Source organism: Chinchilla lanigera, unplaced genomic scaffold, assembly GCF_000276665.1.
Source record: "Chinchilla lanigera isolate Chin_1 unplaced genomic scaffold, ChiLan1.0 scaffold00002, whole genome shotgun sequence".
Classification (NCBI taxonomy): Eukaryota; Metazoa; Chordata; class Mammalia; order Rodentia; family Chinchillidae; genus Chinchilla; species Chinchilla lanigera.
This window is the reverse complement of record NW_004955403.1, coordinates 3,915,782-3,936,066: the sequence shown is the minus strand read 5'-3', so window position 1 is coordinate 3,936,066 and position 20,285 is coordinate 3,915,782. Positions and strand designations below refer to the sequence as shown.

At 45.4% G+C, this 20,285-nt stretch overlaps 1 protein-coding gene across 1 annotated transcript in view; it reads right to left on the bottom strand.

Moving 5' to 3' along the window:
* The window catches only part of Hecw2 (HECT, C2 and WW domain containing E3 ubiquitin protein ligase 2), a gene marked incomplete at its 5' end in the record, with an annotated part of 193,309 nt that overhangs the window by 160,123 nt on the left and 12,901 nt on the right, over positions 1-20,285 (bottom strand).

Here is a 20,285-nt window from a genome sequence, read left to right as displayed (position 1 = left end):
TTGTTCTTTCCTTTTGAGCAGTTTCGTTCCCTTTCATAATATCTATTGTACCATTTGGATCTTATTTACTCTTTCAGTTTTTTACACTACAGAGAAAATACAAGTTCACACATGCAAGCTTGGTTTATTTCACTTCTGAGTATGGTCTCTAGTTTCATCCATTTACCTACAAAAGCCTCGTTTATCTTTCTCTATAGCTGAGTAGTACTCCGTTGTATAAAAATGCCACATCTTTTCTATCCATTCCTTGGTTGATAGGCATTTGGGTTGTTTCCAAGGTCTGGCTATTACAAACTGTGCTGCTGTAAACATGGGTGCACACATATCACTGTGGTATGATGTTTTTTATTCTCCTGGGAAGACATCCAGAAGGGGACTAGCTGGGTTGAGTGGGACCTCTAGTTCTAGTCTTCTGAGGAATCTCCACACTCATTTCCACAGTGGGTGAAATTTAAGCCCCAAATCGATTCTTAACCTCAAAATGCCAAGTGCATGCAAGCCTGGACAGTCCTGGAGCTCCTCTCGAGTTCGGCTCTTGGGTGGAGAATGTCCACGGCAGGACACATGGGGTGCTGCCTGCCATACCAACCTCACTGGAAGCAAGAACCATATTTCAGAGGCTAAATGTTTTCAAAGATTTGAAGCCGGTGGAACTCCAGGTAACATTAAGTAATTTAATTGCTAATGTGAAACAGCATTTCTACAAGGGAACAAGAACATTACAAAGTGATGCATTTAAACAAAACATGGAATAACTGCACCCTGCTGACAGGCTGATGTGGCCTCATCTTCTGGAGGCCATGGTTCCCACTCACTATCTTCTACCATGGAGAAGCACTGTTTTAAATAATCCACAAACCAGACCTAAAGTGTCACCTAGGAAAACAGCAACTGTCAATCAAGTTCTTCTTCCGGGAGGCTAAGCTTGGCGGGAGGGATTTGCAAATGCCCGCCTTTCTTTCTCTCATCTCAAAGAACTAGCGTCTCCACAAAACAGATGACAAAACCATAGATTACCTGCCCCGGCTCGGTCAGTGGTCGGTGACATGATTTGCACTGAAGCCCTTTGGACATCAGGGCTGTTCTTCTTTCTAACTACCGTCTCCTGAGTAGCCCTGACAGGTGCTTGGACTTGTAGGCCGTCCTAGTTTTTAAGCAAAAACTTCAAATTACAAGCAAATACTAACACACCGTTGAGTAGCAGTTCAATAGCCTCTCCCTGCCACGTCTCCTGATAATTTCTGGGTAAGAGAACGGTACCCTAGATGCCAAGCTCACAAGAAAGGGCCCTCTGGACTTCAGTAACCTCCGAGTCAAGGTCCTAACATGAGAGGCAGTCAACATTTATCTGACACGTATTTGAACTACAAGAGTAATCAATAACCGGGAATCCTCTAACAAAATAAGACATGCTAGCGTCTGGAAGCGCAGAGAATTTGTCTCCCCTGAAATTAACTGGCTCCATTCCTTGGGCTGGTTTTCTTCATAGAACCAAGAAACAAACTGACTTTCAACCATTTTTCTCCCCCCACAGTGGATGGTGTTTGGAGCCTTTGGAGCCTTCGGTATGCAATTCTGACTCTTTTCCAGAATGGCCTACTTGTGATCGCCAACGGTGCAGAGCAGTGTGTCGCTCCCGCTGCACACATCAGTGAGGAAGTGGGGCAGACAGGGGAAGGACTCCGGTGCTGAAGCACACGGCCACGCCTGCACCCTCTGCAGAAGACAGAGCCCTTTCGTCGCTGAGTGAGCAGATAAGCTTGTGTATTGTATTCAAACCAAGCCTTCCGACTGAAACAGGATAGCCTAGAAATAGTTCAGAAGCACGGGACACTTAAAGCTTGAAACTGTGCTTTCAAAGAGGTTATTTTTATAACCCAAATGTGCACAGGAAATTTTGTTATTCTACTCCTGTTCCACAGCCTAAAGATCTGTATTGTCCTCACACAAAGACCTTCCTGGACCCAATCCAAGTCACAGTTGGTTTATTTAAAAACAAGTAAACCTTACGAAGTACCATCTTGTCCCAAATATCGTAGCATCTCCCGAAGGAGACACCCTCGCTCCCTCCACACCCGTGCCCATGTTTCCGAGACCCAGGGAGACTCCGTCCTCTCTCTGAACCACGAACCTGCATTCTCCCTCAGTGGAAAATACAAAGTTTAGGGGAACTTCTATTTCTTATATTCAACGTCCATCAAATTTTAAATTACCACACACCCGGAGTCATACCACTTCAATTGCGATACCTGCATTCAACAGACCTGAAACCCCTTTATCATTTGAGAAATGTCTAATTTATTTCATTTCATGCTTAATAATGGGCTTGACTGAACTGGCATGCTTCTAGGGTGATATTTAACAGTATCCCTCAAACTAAATGTCCCATGCTTTGCCTGAGCAGTTCTATACTTAGAAATTGTTTTTAGAAATACTGACACAGATGCTCAAACACATAGGAATGTCTACTGTGGCACTGCAGCGAGTGCCCGCTTACGAATGGATGTCTGAAACCAGCAAACAGAGTCCCATACATGCTAAGTATTTTCCTGTCTATACATACAAATGATAGTTTAATTTATGAACTAGGCACAGTAAGAGCTTTGCTATAAATAATAATAAAATAGAACAATGTGAAGTCTCTCCCCACCAAAAGAAGATCTCACTGCACTTGCACCTTTTCATTACAGGAAATGCCTTTTCCTCAGCATATCTGATGTGAACACAAGCAGGTGGCACTGTGACGGCCAGCTGGACAGCCAGGCCGGCCGAGAAGTGACTCCCAGCAGGGAGCGTGTGAGCAAGCACAGGCTGTAGAGGAAGACACAGCACGCATGCCAGGCAGGACAGGGTAGGGTGCTGTGAGATTTTACCACATCACTCAGAAAATGAGCGACTTATACCTTATGAATTAGTTACTTTTAAAATCTTCCACTTGGGGCTGGGGATGTAGCTCAGAGGCACAATACCACCTGGCAAGCACAAGGTCCTGAGTTCAATTCTTGGTACCAAAAATAAAAAATAAAAAAAACCTCTTCCATTTGATATTTCCAGAAATGAGGTGATCATAGGTAACTGAAACCGCAGAAAGCAAAACTATGGATGGAGACTGGGACCACTGTTATTGAAATATCAAATGTTGGAGCCACCCAAGTGCCCACTGATAGGATAAGGGTTCCGGTGCAGTCACATTAGGGGGCACTTTGAAGAAGTCAGAAACAATGAACATTAAGACAGAGCCCAAGATATATGAAATGAGAATAAAAGCAATTTAAAGAATATCTGTGTACCATAGTGCATCTTTTGTTTAAAAGTATATTCGTGGGTACATATGTGTGTGCATACATTATATATAACGCATGATTACACATCTTTCCTTTGATGGAGAAAGGAAAACAATTTGTATTATTAGAACTTTTACAAAAATAAAGCCCTCATATGGCCAATTTTTTTTAAATGTTCTTTAAAAACTCTCTTCAAACATATGGATCAGGTGCGTCTCTTACTAAATATTTGAAAAGCCCAGGCCAGATCACAAATGCCATTCACAAATGTTTTGTGCACACAAATGTGCATATACATTCACAGATGTTTTAAAATAAATACAAACTTTTAAAGAGCTTCCATCTGTAATCCTAGAGAAAAAATTCTGCTTTCTTCACCAAGTTCTTCTTTCTTCCTCCAATGTCAAACAGAATTCCCCAGGAAAATTAAAACACTGAACCAAGGGCTGGCTTACAGCTCGCAGGTAGAGAGGGTCCCACAATAACAAGGCCCAGCTGGAAAGAGGTTTGCCATAACAAGCCTGGCTATGACAGTGAAGAATCAGCAGTGTCTGCTAAGAATCTCAGGCTTCATGGCCCTTTGAGGAGGTTTAGCTTTTGGAAAGACTGTTTGCAAATGGTGTTTTTTGTTTTGTTTGGTGTTTTTAATCTTAAACTTTGAAACTGTTGTGCAGCGTGGGAACCTACGTGAGAGAGTCTTGGTCATCACATTGCGGGTGCGCCCTCTTCCAGGGTGACACTGCTACCCTCTCCTCTCTCACTGGGTCACTGGCAGGTGCGCCCCCTGGCTTCTTTTCTCGGCTGGACAATGCCGTTGTGCTACACTGGATAAGACATGCGTCCTAGCACCTAACCCACGTCATCACAGTGTGCCTCTGACAATAGCCCTAAACCAAATAAATAAATAAGTCTATAAATAAATAATGAAACAGCAAGCAAAATGCCCATGATCAACCATTTAATTCAGTAGGTTGAGTACATCTTTAAGATATGTACTGTAAGAGAAACTGAAATATTTTCAAACCAAGTAAAGTAACGGTGAATTAACAAGTAAATCTTCTTGCCTTGAGGCTTTTTGTCAGTCTGAAGTCTCTCCCCACTAGTGACCAATTTTTAAGCTCTAACCGCTGGTGCCCCAGATGATACCCACCCAGATGCTATATTTTATACTTTAACAGTTGAGAATGCACAAGAAAGCATTTCATAGATACATGTTAAGAAACATAACAACCCTAATAAAGCAACAGATCCTTAAATGTCTCTGCTTTGCACACATACTTGGATATATAGAGAGACTATTAAAAAGACTTCTGGGGGCTGGGGATGTAGCTAGTGGCAGAGCGCTTGTCTAGCAGGCACCAAGCCCAGGTCCAATCTCCAGCACCTCAAAGAAAAAAGACTTCCAGGGAAAGGAAGGCTCTATCATTAAAAATTCATCTCCGCAGATGAAAGAGATTCAGTAAGCGCGAACCTTCAGATCTTCAGGATGCCATAATTTGTTAAATGTCCTTATAAGAAGACATTTATCCCATGCAGCTCATTTCAGCAAGATGTGACTTGATTACCAAGTCCTCAGAGAGGCTGTGATTTATTTCCAGAGCCTGAGTCACTTCCTTAACGTTTTACCCCTATCTCTTGTTAGTGAAAAAGTTCTCAAGCTTAAAAGCTCTCCAGGAAACAACCAAAACATTCTGGAAAATTCATACTCTGCAAGGGAGATAAGATAACTGTGGCTCAAAGGCTATCATCCTGAGGAAGTGCTCAGGGAAGAAAGGCAAAATGTATCAGGGCCTCGGAGTAGAGGAAGGAAAACCTAAAACACCCGTCTGTCTTATTTCAGATGGCATCTGAGGCCGCTATCAGCCATGCTGTCTGACTTCGGCACACACTTTCCCAAGCATCCAGACTTCCTTCTGCAATCATGCCACATGGGTGCTTTTGGGGGCTCACGTTCCCCTAAGATCACCACTTCAGAAATACGCGATAGAATCCATTTCTTGCTCCTAAGGAAAGTCTGTTTGAATCTACAAAATAAAGGGCTTTCTTAGGATGTAGCAGCAGCTTGTGTCCACGTTGGTTACACTAGATCTTTTAAATCACGGTGGACAAACCAAGAGAAACGTCATGAAGCTGGAGCCACAGACTGAGTCTGCGTCCTATTCTGTGATGTTTAATAGTCAAAAATGCCTCATTTGCCCCACCCTCCCTTAAATACTTATTCACCCAATCAAAGCATCACCCACACCCTTTCATGCCATGCTGGTCAGGGTTATGAGTCTAAAGCCACTCCAGCAAATCTCTTTCCAGGCTTTAGTGGAAGCAAATGTACTCTCCCCCCCAACAGCTGCTCATCTGTCCTGACTGGCTGGCTTCCAGGGTCTTCCAATGCCACCCTAGTCAAAGGTCTATAACTTGAAAATTAGTGACACTTTTTATATTGTGGCAAAATCCTCAAAATACTCTCCCTTAACCCTGCAGAGAGCGTCAGTCCTAAGATTTTCATGGTATCGTGTTGGAGACTGCCCTGTCCTGCAGGGTGTGGATTGCTGTACTCACACACCTGCTCCTCCATCTCTCCCAGTTCAGGGCTCCACTTCCAAGCGATGCCTCACTCGCTTGTTCAATATCAGTCACCCCGGGTCATCTCTTTATCCTGCTAGATTCCTTGATCCATTTTTATCATCACCCTCTCTAATTCCTCTAACCCCTCTTCCCCTTCACCGTCCTCCTGGGGGAAAGCCCAACGGTGACCAAACTAGCTGCTATTCGGACAACACCTGCAGTCCAGCTGGCAGAATGACATAAAAACACCAAACACAGGTCACACTTCAGACTCAGCACAACCAGCATCAGCCTTGAAGGGTTCCCTTCCTACATGGCTCTGCTAAATGGATTCTGTCAGTTCCTGAGCTGGCTACGTCCCATGTTTACTTGTCTCTGCCATCAGGTGTATTAAAAACAGAAGCAAACAGGTCCATCATTTCATTGGCAGACTGACCACTCCCCTGCTGCTGGGTACCTCCCCTCTACATTCCCTTATGCTATGCTAGATGAGTGTCCCCACTCCTGCCAGAGGCTAAGCCCCTGACCTTGTGCACTAAGTCCCACATTCTCCCTCTCAAAGATTTCTCTTCTGAAATGACCCCCTCCCCTGTGACATCAGTGTCCCCTGCACAACATATACTAGGTCACATGCACACTTACAAAGGTGAACTCACATTGTGCTAACCACTGCTCTCCTCACTGCCCCCCATTGCGTCCTCCCTCCCCAGGGGACGCCTTCAGGAAAACATCTAGACCAAAACAGCTGCCTCCTCGGCCTTTTTCTCCCCACGCACTCCATTCCAGTTTCTGTCTCCACCCAGCTCCTCGCCAAGCCCGCTGGTCACCTTGCAGTTCTTCTGTGACTCGACCTCCCTCCTCTTCCATGATCCTCTATTTCCATAACCTCCAGTCCACCTCCTTCTTGAAGTTTCTTCCCTGACTACTCTTTCTCTGGCTCCAGTGACTCCTCCCTCTGTTCAGCCCTCACGCTAGATCCCCCCTCCTCCAGTACACACTCTCCCAGGGTAAGCTCCTCCAGCTCTACCAGGTCTACCAGTTGACCAAGAATTCCCAGACTCCAGATTCCAGCCCCAACCACCTCCTTTGGGAGTCTTCTAGCAGCACAGTGAATGGGCGTGTTAACTCTGAGCCAGCCAGAGCCATTCCCAACTGCTCTCCTGTCCCTCCTTCTTCCCCTCAATTGCTCCTGCTTTAGTAGACTGAGCCACTTGGCCTGAAAATCAAAGAACCAGCTCTTGTTCTTCTGTTTTCCACAGCAGCCTACATCTGAGCCACAAGGGGTTTCTGCTGTTATCATCCATAATATCCTAGATACGTTCTGCTTCAACTTTGTGGCTATTAGTTCAGCAGAAGCCCTGCTCCCTCTCTCCTGCTCGGCTAAGAGACTGACCTAGAATCTCTTCTCCCTGAGTAACTCCACTGATCTAAAGGTCAGACTTTATTACTCTCTTGCTTGAAATTCTTCACTGGCCTCCACAGTACTTGGATAAAACCTAAACTCCTCCCACTGACTCACAAAGCTTCTCTGTGGCCAGCTCCCTGCTCTCTCCCCTGACCACACTGTGTGCTATTTCACTAGTGTGGCCACCGTGCTCCGGCCACACGGCCCTCGTTCTGCCCCTGAAACCTGCCCGGGTTGCCCTCACTTAGAGCCCATGCTGGGACCACCCTTACCTGCTGGGAAGCTCTGATCTCATCATTCAGCTTAAACTCTGGGCTTCAGAGAGGCCCTTCCTGAGCCCAGCCCAGGCTCCCCACCGTCCCTACGGCACGGCCCTGGTTCATCACTGCCATGCAACATCCTCAGAATGCCATCTGATACCTTCCTCCACTCCTCATTTTGTCTTCCCCTCTAAAGTGACAGCTCCACAAGTACAGGGTCTTTCTGTATTATTCACCACTGTACCCAGGATCGACAAGTACCAAGAGGACATGCAATAAACATTTGATAATAAAAACTTGTATGTACAGCTTAGTAAGAGAATGAGCTTTCGGGTACAAAAAGAAAGTTACCTGTCTGCAAAATGAAAACAACATATGTTCATTTACAGGACAGGTATTACTTTCAAAACACTTTCACAGGCTTCAATTTAATTCTCCCAATGTCCCTTTTGATGGTCCTCATGATTGCTCCTTTCCACACCGTAGAGAGGAAGGTGCCAGGCGATCACACCAGGCCACACAGCCAGGCAGAGGCCGCGCTGCAATTAAAGTCTGAGAGGCTGGAGCCCTTGCGCTATGGTCTTCCTCTCACTGAGTGAATGAATGAAGGCGATGGAGGGAACCAGACTCGCCCACCACCATGAGCCCTGTGTGTGTTGAGCTCAGAAGACTACACTGAAATTATTCCTTCCCAGGTCTCTCCTCCCACAGGCTCCAGGTTCCTACAAAACCATGCTTTAGTCATCTGCATATTCCCAATCCCTAGCACACTACCTGGCACTGTGAATTTAAACTTAACGAATTTACTAAATAATCAGAGCTGAGTCTGGCTCTCAGTGCAAAACAGATGGTTATTCTAGCTCAGTTCTGAAGACTTTACTCTGAAAATGTAAAACCCCAATGTTGCTTTCGAAAAGCCCCAAATTTCACATCACTCAGCATCTTCGAGTCCCTTTCCTGGCAGCTTCTGTCCCGTAAGATGTAGGAAGTCCTGAGAGCCCTGTGCCATCCTCAAATCGGGGTCCAGTGCACAGTCCACCTCTTGATGTGATCAGCAGAGCGAGCAGAGGACCTAAGGCTTACCCGGGCTGAGTTACGGTCTAACGACAGGTGCTACATTTTCCCCATGTTCCACATACGGGGAGAAGCAATCAGTCACAGCAGCACAATGGGAAGAACAGAATGGGGTATGAAGAATCACAAGTTACAGTCCTAACAGTGACTCCAGACAGTTGTGTGATTCTCTGTAGATTTCTTTCAGCTTCTCAGCCTCCCCATTTGTGTTATAAGAGGGATGACTCTTTTTGGGGAAGGTCGTAAATCTGTTATTCTCTAAGAGTTGTGGTTCTTATGACGTTGTCCCCAGTATCTTATTTCCCTCCAGTCTCTAAAACCAAAACAGCTGGTGGAGGAGCACCATAGTTAGATTTGGGTGTAGCAGTAATAGAAAAATATAAATAAATGAAAAATTAATGGATGGATGGATGGATGGATGAATAGATGGATAGGAAATGTTTTATACACCTCCTGTGGATTTTCTATCAGGGTGCCAGATAAAAGCAGAATATTTACGAATAGCAAATCTAGGTCCCACAACACAATGGGTTCAAAATCCTTCACAACCAAAGGAAACATCCTTCCTTAGAACCTTATATTTATTACCATATTTTAACTACAGAAAACTAGAGCCTATGGAGAGATTTGAATCCAGGGGATGCTGGACTCATTCCCTTGATTTATAGTAATCACACTAACTTATCTCCCATCACCACAAGGGGCCTACCTATCCCATGAGGCATTGCCAAGGATATGGTACCAACAATGCCAAAGAGCACAGGTGGGAGAATATAATCAGTGGTGTGCTGGAGCCCACTGGTAGCTGTTTCAGGAACTGTTCAAGGTGGTTACTAGACATCGGAAGCTTAGCTAGCTATGATGGGAGAATTCACACCAGGGAAATACATACATACCCAAGTCAGGGATTTTTTGTTTTGTTTCAAAGAAAGAGTTGTCTTGTCAACACAGTGAATCACTAAAGACCAGTGAAAAACAGGGGGTGATACCTAAGGACAAAGCAAAGATTCCCAACCCCAGAAACCTGAGTTCCAGTCCTACCATTTCCAACAGTTACCCATGAAAACTAAAGCAAATCCCTGAACCTCTCTCTTATTGACTAAAACGTAATAGAATTTAAATAAATGAACTCAAAGATCTCCTTGGGATGTAAAAATTAGGATTTCAGGGTTTTCTGTCTGGGTCAGACTTTGTGTGACTCCACCGTGTTTGCACCACAGTTTGGCAGTTTCAGCCCAGTGCATTCAGTGAATCAACCATGCTCAGCCCTGGCCATGGTTCTAAAGATCCCAGGGTCACTTAACTTGAGCTGCACCAAAGAAAGCTGCAGAAAGCCTCCAGCTGACACAAGGGTATCCTGTGGATGCAGGCCAGAGGCCCGCAAAGCCACCTGCCTCCTGTCAAATAATAAGTGTGATTTCTCTACAGTCGCAGGGGTGAGGTTCCACAAAGAGCCTTCCCACACGGAGCCAGGAAGGGACAAAAAGCACTACCGAAAGATGTAAAGGAAGCTTAGGAATTCACCCCAGAGTTTCAGCCTTGATCCTGAGCCACCATCCTGACTGCGTTACACAAAAGTCCCATGAAGGAAAAGACTGTGTACTGCCCACAAAACCAGGAACAATGATCATGTGCTCCCTGGTTTGGTAGAATTTAGGCATCATCAACCTGGTATTGCTCTATGAGCAACAGATAACTTGTAGTTAAGCATTCTCCCAGAGCAACAAAGGACTTCTCAAAACTGCTGCTCCCGACAAGCCAGCACAGGCAAACCCTATGACATGGGAGGGCAGTGTCACCGAGGAAGCCGTGTCAGGGAAAACAGAAATGCTGCTCCTGCTGCTCTTCCGCTAGTTCACAGTTCTGGACACAAGGGTTTGCAAACAGCCTCATAGCTCCATCATCTTGGTTTTCTGGACAAATACATGCAACACATTCAGGGATGGGATATTCAATTAGTAAAAGGCAATGGCGCATTTCAACATAGGAAGTCTTGGAGCCATGAGAGATAGAATACCACCCAGCAGACCTATTTGTCAGGGTGTTGGCAGTCAGATTTGAAACAAAATCAGTCATAGAGAATAGAACTTAAAAACAGACAAAGTGGTTTAAACTTTGAATTCCAGAAAATGATGTTATGTATGTAACTCACAGAAACAGATCTTTAAGCCTACTTGTTTAGGTCAGTCTTATGTGTCTAAACCAGATCCCGGTTAAACCATTAAAAAAATAATTCTTCAATTCTTGGAAATTCAGTCCAGAAAGACTGTATTCTCAGCCACCGAGATTCTGAATCTAAAGACTAGAAGAACATTTCAGGTGCTTCCTGCCCGGAACTCAGTTGGACCTGGAGCCTAGGACGCTGAGTCTCAGCTCACATTTCGAAGTTCTCATGGAGGCCACGCAGCTTATTACATTTCTACTGGGCGCCGGGTGCCTGTCCCAACCTGACTTGGATGCGGCCAGGTTGCCATCTCAGGGCATGCACAGGGCACAGTAACACACAGGAACGGTGGCAACACCGGGGCCAAGAGCTGTGACAACAAGAGCCATCCAGACAGTCGTGGCTCCCGAGTGTCAGATACCACACCAGGCTGCAGCCCATGGGTGGCAGGGACGTCCGCTCATGAAGACTGGGCATGCTGGACAAGCCACAGGGAGCCTGCCTATGTAGCGGGTGCTACCACCTCTGAAGGTAGCCGTTTGGTTTTGTTCAGAAGTTAAAAAAAAAAATCCCACAAAGCAGAAGTTTACAAAAGCAACCCTGGTTCATGCAGGGGCCTTGTGGAGAGGAGGATGGCCTTGGTTAGGACCGGGGGTGACAAACTCCAGAAGGCTCCCAGCAGACAGATGGCACCGTCCAGGGAAGCCCTGCTGAAGCACAGGAGGGCGAAGGGGCAGCCGGTGAAGCCTCGAAGCTCCTGAGGAGGCGCTGCTAGCTTGGAACTTGGGATGGCTTTGTACAAAACCACAACGAGGGGCTGGGGATTTAGCTCAGCGGCAAAGCACCTGCCTGGCAAGCGCAAGGTTGTGAGTTCGGTTCCCGGTACCGGAGAAAAAAACCAAAAAAAAAAAAAAAAAAAAAAACCACAACGATAAAGTTAGGGACTATCATGGGGTTAGGGTCCCTGTGTTTAAGAAAACCCCTGCTGTGTTAGTTTTGAAAGCTGCCATAATAAAGTATCATAACCTGGGTATCGTAAGCAGCAGAAATGCACTGTTTTACAGTTCTGCAGGGAAGAAGTCCAAAATCAAGGTGCTGGCGGGGCTGTTTCCTTCTGAGGGCGTGAGGGAGCCCCTGTCCTGGACCTCTGTCTTTCACTGACACATGACCGCCCACGTGCACAAGCACAACACTCGCATCCTAAGGAGCTCACTTGAATGGATGGCCTGTGTAAAGACCCTCTCTCCAGTTAAGACCATATTTTAATGTGTCAGGATTTGAACTTGAACACTGAAAGTTTAGGCGAGGGACACTACTCAGCCCATCTCACTTGGATTACATAAGGTTCACAAAGTTGATCATCCAACCTCGGGTTCCAGACTTAGACACCTGACACAGCAAACGATAAGCCTACGTGTGGGGGGACAGGTCTCAGCGTAGCGGTTCCTAAACACCACGTGTGTGGTCCCCATCCACATCTCTGCCATTGTTTCCTCTTTTTACACGAGTTGATCTTAGTCCCTGAATGGGAACCTTGCCAAAAATAGGGGGTAACCTTCACAGTTACATAACTATTCATCACAACAGTGAAGACTGGGTACACTGGGAAAGGCCCTCTGACTTTGGAAACTGTAAGTCCGACCCCGTGTATCTGATCTTGGAGAACAACTTAACCCGGTTAACTTGCTCCTCTGCGGTCTGCCAGCAGGGAAACAGGTGCCCTAAGAATGACAAGAGAAAAGGTCCTGGAGAGATCTCTGTAAATGCAAAAGCCTTGTACAAGTACTGTCACAGGAACACCGAAGGACAGAACAAAGACACTGATGCTGTCCTCTGCCTTTTTTCCACACTCTAGTTTAGAGTTCTGGCTTTGTTCTGGAAGGCGATCCACCTCTACCCAGCCTCTCCCCCCCATGGCTCCCTGCCCAGCCTGGCCCGGTGCTGGTCTCCTTAGGAACACTGATGCCCCTCTTAGGGACAGGCGACCTTGTTTGAGCCAGCCTGAGCTTCCTGCCTCAAGGACAGAGGCAGGTCCTGCCCTTGGTGTTAGCTCATCACTCTGCAGACGCTGTCGGTGTTCAGCTGTCTCCCACTAACACAAAGTCATCAAAAAGCACCGAGAAGACAGTCCCCTGACTGCCCCTTCTTTGCTCCTTTTTAAGAGAAAAGCTTTGCTTTTCCATAAATAGTTCAGAGCCTGATGCTACAGGAATATTTCTTCAGAAGTGCTTCTCTCCAGGGGCCTGGGGCACAGCTGTCAGTCAGCTCAGCTGGGGAGCAGCGGACCGGAGAAGGGCACCGTTTCCCCAACGTCACCGTTCTGGATCTCCGCTCACCCAGCCCAGCCAGCTCAGCGTCACCGCGGATCCAAGGCTGAACCCAGGACCGACCTCCATTCCCGGCACAGCTCACTTCCAGGCAGGAACATCGAGCCAGACAAACCTGGAGCTGCAGTACGGTCTTGTCTACTCCACACCCAGAGACAACTTTCAATCACATATTTTCCAATATCAATTTTTTTTTTGTACCAGGAATCGAACTCAGGACCTTGTACTTGCCAGGCAGGCACTTGTGCCGCTGAGCTACCCCGGCTTTTACTTTGTTTTGTTTTGTTTTGTTTTGTTTTTGTAATGCAATGTCAATTTTATACCTTGATGCTTAGTGAACTATTTATATTGAACAAGCAAAACCGGTAGGGCGCCACTCACCACAACTTTATTCTTTTTGTGGAATTGCATTTATTTATTTAGTTAGTTATTTACTGCAGGTTTTACTCATTTATTTATTTGTTGTAGTTTATTTATGTTTGCACATCAGGCAAGCATTCTGTCACAAAGCTGCACCGCCAGCCCAAATAACAGCGTTACTGTCTTGGCCTGCTGCTCGGTCCAAAGTGTGTCTTGGGACAGGTTCTTCGCACATCCCTGGATGAAACAGCTGAGCTTTGACCTTTCTGGTCATTCTGAGATCGTGAAAAGAACTCTGATCACAGGAAGTCACAGAAACATCTGTGGAGCACACAGCTGGTCCACAAGGGTGGACGTTCAGTCCCAACAACTCAGGCTGCGCCAACCACCATCGGCGCAGCATCTCGCTGAGTTCCAGCCTCGGCCTCTGACCTCCCCAGGCCCAGTCACAGCCCATGCAAGGTCTCTGTGCAACGGGGCTGAAGCACTTGGGGCAGGTCCCTCGAGGCCCCCTCATTTGACCAGAGGGGGAGAAGTTCCTCTTCTCCATGTTTAACAGCAAAAACGCCTTCCCCAGCCCCAAAGAGATCCTCCATCAAAATCAACAACCCCTCTCCCACCTGGTGGCCAGGTGAAGCACCGCCTCTCCCAAGTCCTGCTTGGGTGGCCAAGGATCTCAGCTCAGGACTGGGGAGGCGGCGGTTGCCTTACACTGCGGGCCTGCGCTGAAGATGAGCCAGGGTGAGCTCCGCCTGCCATTCCGAACATTAGCGATGGCTTGACCCCTGAAATACCACTTGCACCACCACGCTTTCCTGCAGACGGTGCTTAGGTTTTTCTTTTTAACTCAACAGATAATTTTTCCAAAAGTAAATGATCCACACTTCACAGTACAGTAAATGGAAACAGAAAAATAACACTCCATGTCTTGCCCCCAAAGACAATTTAATCATATTACGCTCATCATCATGAGAACTGCCGCTTTTTTACACAGTCCTCAATGCAAATGATTTGAATTAACAATTCATTTACTTCACACTCACGTAAAAGCATACCCATATGACCACCCTGGTTTTTTTACTTTCTCTGAAGTTTTCAACAAATGCATGTAGATGATATGATGTTCAGTTGGTTATGTGACTAAATGCATTTGTTGGTTACAATGTTTTCAACTCATGATGGATTTATGAGTGCACAAGCCCACCGGCAATCAGGCAGTGTCTGTACTCATTAAATCAAGCCCCTGACGAGCATGTTACATGCAGGCCAAAAAACCCTCCTGGAATATTACCTTTCCTATCAGATTGGTACTTGTATTGGAAAGGAGCAAACAACTTGTGGAAATCAACACAGTGGAAGGAAGTGGCGAAGCAGGGGTTTGAACACAGGCCCATCCCATTTCACAGCATGACTGCCAGCCTCTCCTATATGTTCTGGAAAGTTTACAAGAAGGGAAAATGGAACACTTGCTCCGAATTCAGGAAAATTTCAACACCACCTTCCCCTAGCTGAAAGAGCTTGGAGAATTTAATTAAATCCTTACCCTATGTATTCAGCCATAAAATGGGGAAACTACTAACCCTCTCTGGTAGATATATGTCACAGTGCACAGCACCAATGCCAGCCCTGCCTGCAGGTGGACCCTCACTACCTTGGAGGAGAACAGGCCTCTGATAACCCCTAACTCATTCATACTCCACCCCTATGGTTGTGTGAAAAACTGCAGGAGTAAAGATATGTAACATGCTTAGCTTAGTGCCTGCAAAAAATAAATGTCTCAATTAAAGGTTTGGCAGCCGCAGGAAACATCACCCAGACTTGCAGATGTGGGGCTCAGATTACTGAGGAAGCTGTAATAAACCCTAGACAGGGTCAGGGTCAAAAGAGGCAACGGCACTGGGAAAGACAGCTAACCTAAATCTAGCAGGTTAGGTGCACAGGTTTCAAGTAGAGAAGGAGACAAGTACTGGCAAGGATTTTAAACCTAAAAGACTAAAAATTACCCCCCAAAATAAGGCACCAAAGAGCTGGTTTGCCATGAGTGAGGGGTAGGTGGGGACGGAGGGGTGAGTGGCGCATTGACAGAGAAGTGCACCCCACTCAGAGCTCCAGACAGAGGTGGGTTGAGCCACGGGTGTTGGACACTGGGCCTCCAGGTGGGGACCCTGGCTTGAAGTGGTGTAAATGCCCTTGTTGCCACTGATGCCATGCTACCAATGAGAGGGCACGGGGAGATGGCTCCGGCCAGCCATGGTGCAAGACGATGCTTCCTTCAAGAACCGGCTGAAGACTGGACTGAGGAAAACCATGAAAGGAGAGCACTGTGGAAGAAAATCCACAAGAAAGCCTGAATACTTCAGAGATGCAGAAAGAAGGGAGTTTTTAATAAGGAAGAAAAGAATGGCCTGGAAAATGGGGACCCAGACAGCGTCACAGCCAGTGAAGAAAGGAGCCCCAAGAAGACAGCAGGAGAAACATCCGAGGCCAAAGGGGAGACGCTCACAGGCTAGGGGCTGACTTCCCACAGTATAGCTGCCTCACAAGAGCGCAGTGTCAGGGAATAAAGCAGACAGAGAGGTTCTAGTTGGAATCTCTCATGAATAAGAACCTTCTCCATGAATGCCACTGATTTCTTTACATCTTTTTCTTAATGGAGATATTAAAGAAATTTTGTTGAAATATTTCAGCTCATGGATACTATTGGGTATTGGTCACATCTACCTTTAGAAAATGACAAATCATATCAGTTTCAGTTTAGAGAGAGATCAATAGGTTTAAATTTTTATGCAAAAACAGTGTTGTATTACATACATACTTCATAAGTTATCTCAGTCTCTCCTAAGTCCTTCTGTAAGCAGATGTGTGGCCCTGGACATTTACAACCCCAGGGAAGAAGACACCACCAAAAAGGAACGGTAAGAAGTAGAACAAAAAGTGTTTCTGCATCTTTTATAATAAAAGTTATCTGAAAAAAAAAAAAAATCCTCTCACTGGGAAGAAATAGGAACCCTTCTCCACTGCTGGTGGGAATGCAGACTGGTGAAACCACTGTGGAAATCAGTTTGCAGATTCCTCAGAAAACTAGGTTTAGAGGTCCCATTCAACCCAGCTATCCCCCTGCTGGGTATTTTCCCAGAAGATCTAAAAGCATCATATCACAGTGATATATGTGCACCTATGTTCATAGCAGCACAATTTGTAATTGCTAAAATGTGGAAGCAACCCAAATGTCCATCCACCGAGAATTGGATAAGAAAATTGTGGTACTTTTATATAATGGAATATTACTCAGCTATAAAGAAAGATAAACTCGAGGCCTTTATATTTAAATGGTCACAACTAGAGACCATACTCATAAGTGAAATAAATCAAACATACATGTGCAAGCACCGCATTGTTTCACTAGTGTAAAATTTGAAAGAGTTAATTTAAACTCGGAGGTATGATAGACACTGTGAAATGATAGGAAACCACTGAAGAGTAAAGGGCTTCTGGGATGTGGGAAAAGAGAAGGGAAAGAAGGAGAAATTTTGTATGTATGTATATACAGGATAGTTAACATGGTTGTTGTTCTGTCTTCTATTTCTATGCTGAAAGAAACTGTCAATGAGTCTTTGGTTGACCAGTATTGCATGTCTATATCTGTTTTCATGAGAAGCCACTTTGAAGATATCAATATGTAATACAACCACCACTGTTAATTCCCTACCACTCTGTTTGTAACTCTGTATTGTCTGTATTGTGCTTGTGATATGTTGTAAAATGTTGTATGTCTGTTAATGTTTCCCTCCTTTTATCTTTAAAAAAAAAAAAAAATCCTCTCTCCCTGAAGTATTGCTCAGAAGCACAGTAAGTTTTGGGGGTCTAGCTCAGATAGTACTTTAAAATCTAGTAAAAAAAATTGAGTCAGATCTCTAAGAATCTCCAGTAAAGGCACTGGATCATCTTACTCTGCTGAAATCCTCAAAGATGAAATGATGTTCAGCAGAAGCCCAGCAAATGCTCATTTTCTCATCTTCCAGCTCGCTGGATCCAAAAGGAGAGATGGAGAAAGGGAGAATCTCAGACAGGGACCGAGCCACTCCCAGTCCTGGGGGCAGGCCTAGGAAGGAACAGTAACCAGCCTTGTGGTTCTTCCAAGCATCCCATTAGTTTGAATGGAGCTTTAAGTTTTAATGAAAGGGTTTGTTCTGTTGTGTGTTTTTATAGTAACAGCCCCTGAATATGGCCCAACTTCTCTGGCACGCAATCTAAGGCAGCAGTCTATTCCCATGTTGGAGGAGAATCTGATCGTTGGGTTCAGCATGAAGTCCTCTGCAGAACTAAGGTTTCAAAGGAAAGCTTGGCTTTCCACGAAAAATCACCTTCAGGAAACTACTTCAGGACCTAACTCCCTCTAAGAAGCAATCCACTGCAAAGGAAATTCCTAGGATGCAAGCCTTTTTTCCCCAATTATTGTCCTGGACAACTCACCTGGGCCCTTGGCCTCTCGTTGGTAAAATAAGGCCAACTGAGAAAACAATCGCCAGTTTTCTTTCTCAGCCTAAAGCCTCCATGATTCTAAGATTTAAAATGAACTAGAACAGATGAATGGTACACAGTGCTTTAATGATGCCAAATGACAGAAACAAACAAACAAAAAAAGCCAGTATTTTACTACTAGCGGCCAGCCGGCCAGCCTCCTTGATAAGAAACATTGTTCCCCTACATTTGAGTGAAACTTATTTTGAATTAAGAATTCTGGAGGTCCCAAAGATAGCACCACATATGAAGTACCAAGAAGATAATATTACTGCCAACCTTAGCAATACTGTTATACTTAGAACTGTACAGGTAATTGTAAGGCTTGAATGGGACCCAACTCTCACTACCTTCAGCAGGGAACTCAGCTTAGCACCAAAGCTATCATCAGCAAGCACAAGATGTGTAAAGGAGAGAAGACAGAACAAGGAATTTTGCAGGTCCTGGGCACACCTGCAACCAAAAATTTACACTGGATGCTTCAAGGACTTTGCCCGCTGAGGTGCAAGACTGCCAGGGAACTCTGACCACAGAAGTTCACTAAAATCTTCCCGCCTAATGGCACTGCTTTCTTTCCCTATAAAGGGGCCCACTTTTCCTTGTTCCCTGCAGACGGTCTTTTCACCCTCTGTCTGCCTGCACCCAGGCACAACAAATTCCACGCCATGCTGCCTTTACACAAGCACAGTGGTCTCAGCTGGTCTCTGCCTCTTACGTTCTTTACAGTAGTACAGTTTTAAAAAGAAACTGTGTTAGCTTCATGGCACTTGATCCAGGCAAGCGAATCACATGCTGGGCCAGAAACTCCAAGTTTCCTGTGTTGGGTGACCCACAGCCCCACCCACATCAGCAGCGCCATGCTCAGATGCACAGCACGGGTCACCTTGCTGTCCCCTTGAAACGGCTCAGAAATGACAGGCTTGGCAGTCAGAGTGAAAGAGGAAGAAATGCTGTCACAGAGCCTAAAACCAAGAATTCAACCTCCTCCAGATGTTGGCTGAGTTCTCAAAGTGTTCTGTTTGGAACATTTATTACACCAGATGCATGCCACAGACGTGCACACAAAGGAAAACATAACTACCTATCTGGATGCCTTACAGAGACATATCATAAATGTTTAGAATCCCACTAGTCAGTATAAATTCCAGTTAGAAATTTCAAGGTTTTTTTAAAAATTGGTAATATAATTGCTTCTAACATTATGTCTTATGCCATAATTATAGACCCAAAAGAAAAGTACTTATTTTTGAAGAGTGAAAGGATGATAATTTCTCAATCTAGGAAGAATTTCAATAGCACTTGCCTGTACTGGAGGAAGGAAAGTTGTACTGTGAACACTCAGGTGTGTATTTCAATATGTCAAAATGCCACAGATATTTACCATGCCAAATTAAACACAATTCTCCGGAAAATGTCTATGGCTGCAGGAAAGACAAAGGATCCAAGATTTCAGAATATAAAGTATTATTCACGCTCAGGTCATGAAAAAAACCTATTCCTACATAAATATACAACACTTTCATTAGTGAAGATAGATTTTAAGGGTAAAAGGACAGGAAGTAAAGGAAGTAAAAGGACAGCACATTGCATAATAATTACAAAGAAGTTAGGATTACTGTCCTTTAGCTTTATCTTGGTAGAGAGGATAGGCTTAAAATTCCTTCGGACACCTGGTGCATAATAAACTTCTAATTGTGCTGAATGAATGACTCGATGAATACCGAAATTATTTTGTTCAAAAATGATTAGGAGAGGGCCAGTGATGTAGCTCAGCGGCACAAGTGCCTGCCTGGCAAGCACAAGGTCATGAGTTTGATTCCTGGTACTCTCTCCCAAAATGATTAGGAGATAATTACATAGTATGGGCTAGTGATTGAATAATACTTCAATGTGTAAAGTGTTTATTTTACATCATAATTACTTTAGTCTAAAACCTACTCCTTCCTGAAATGAATTAACTTGTATGGAGCACACAGCAGGAAAACAGGGAAGGAATTCAGCCCCCAGCCTCAGTGCGGCACAGCTAAGGGGTCAAGGGGGATACCGAGGAAACAAGGAGGGAGAGGACTTCACATGCTGCAAGCAGCATCGAAAAATGGTGGCAGGGAGAACGCTGCAGAAACGCGAAAAGCACCGATGCCTCCCATGCGGGTGACTTCTGAATCCTCCTAAGAGGATCCACAGACCCTGCGGAGGCCCTGGGAGAAGACAGGCAGAAGTTGGCCAGGCAGCTGGCCAGGGGCACAGCAGGCACCGTCCTCCAGCAGGGCTCTAGCGAGCCCTTAGGGGAAAGGAAGGCATGGGCAGGTGGAATTCCCCAACCCTACA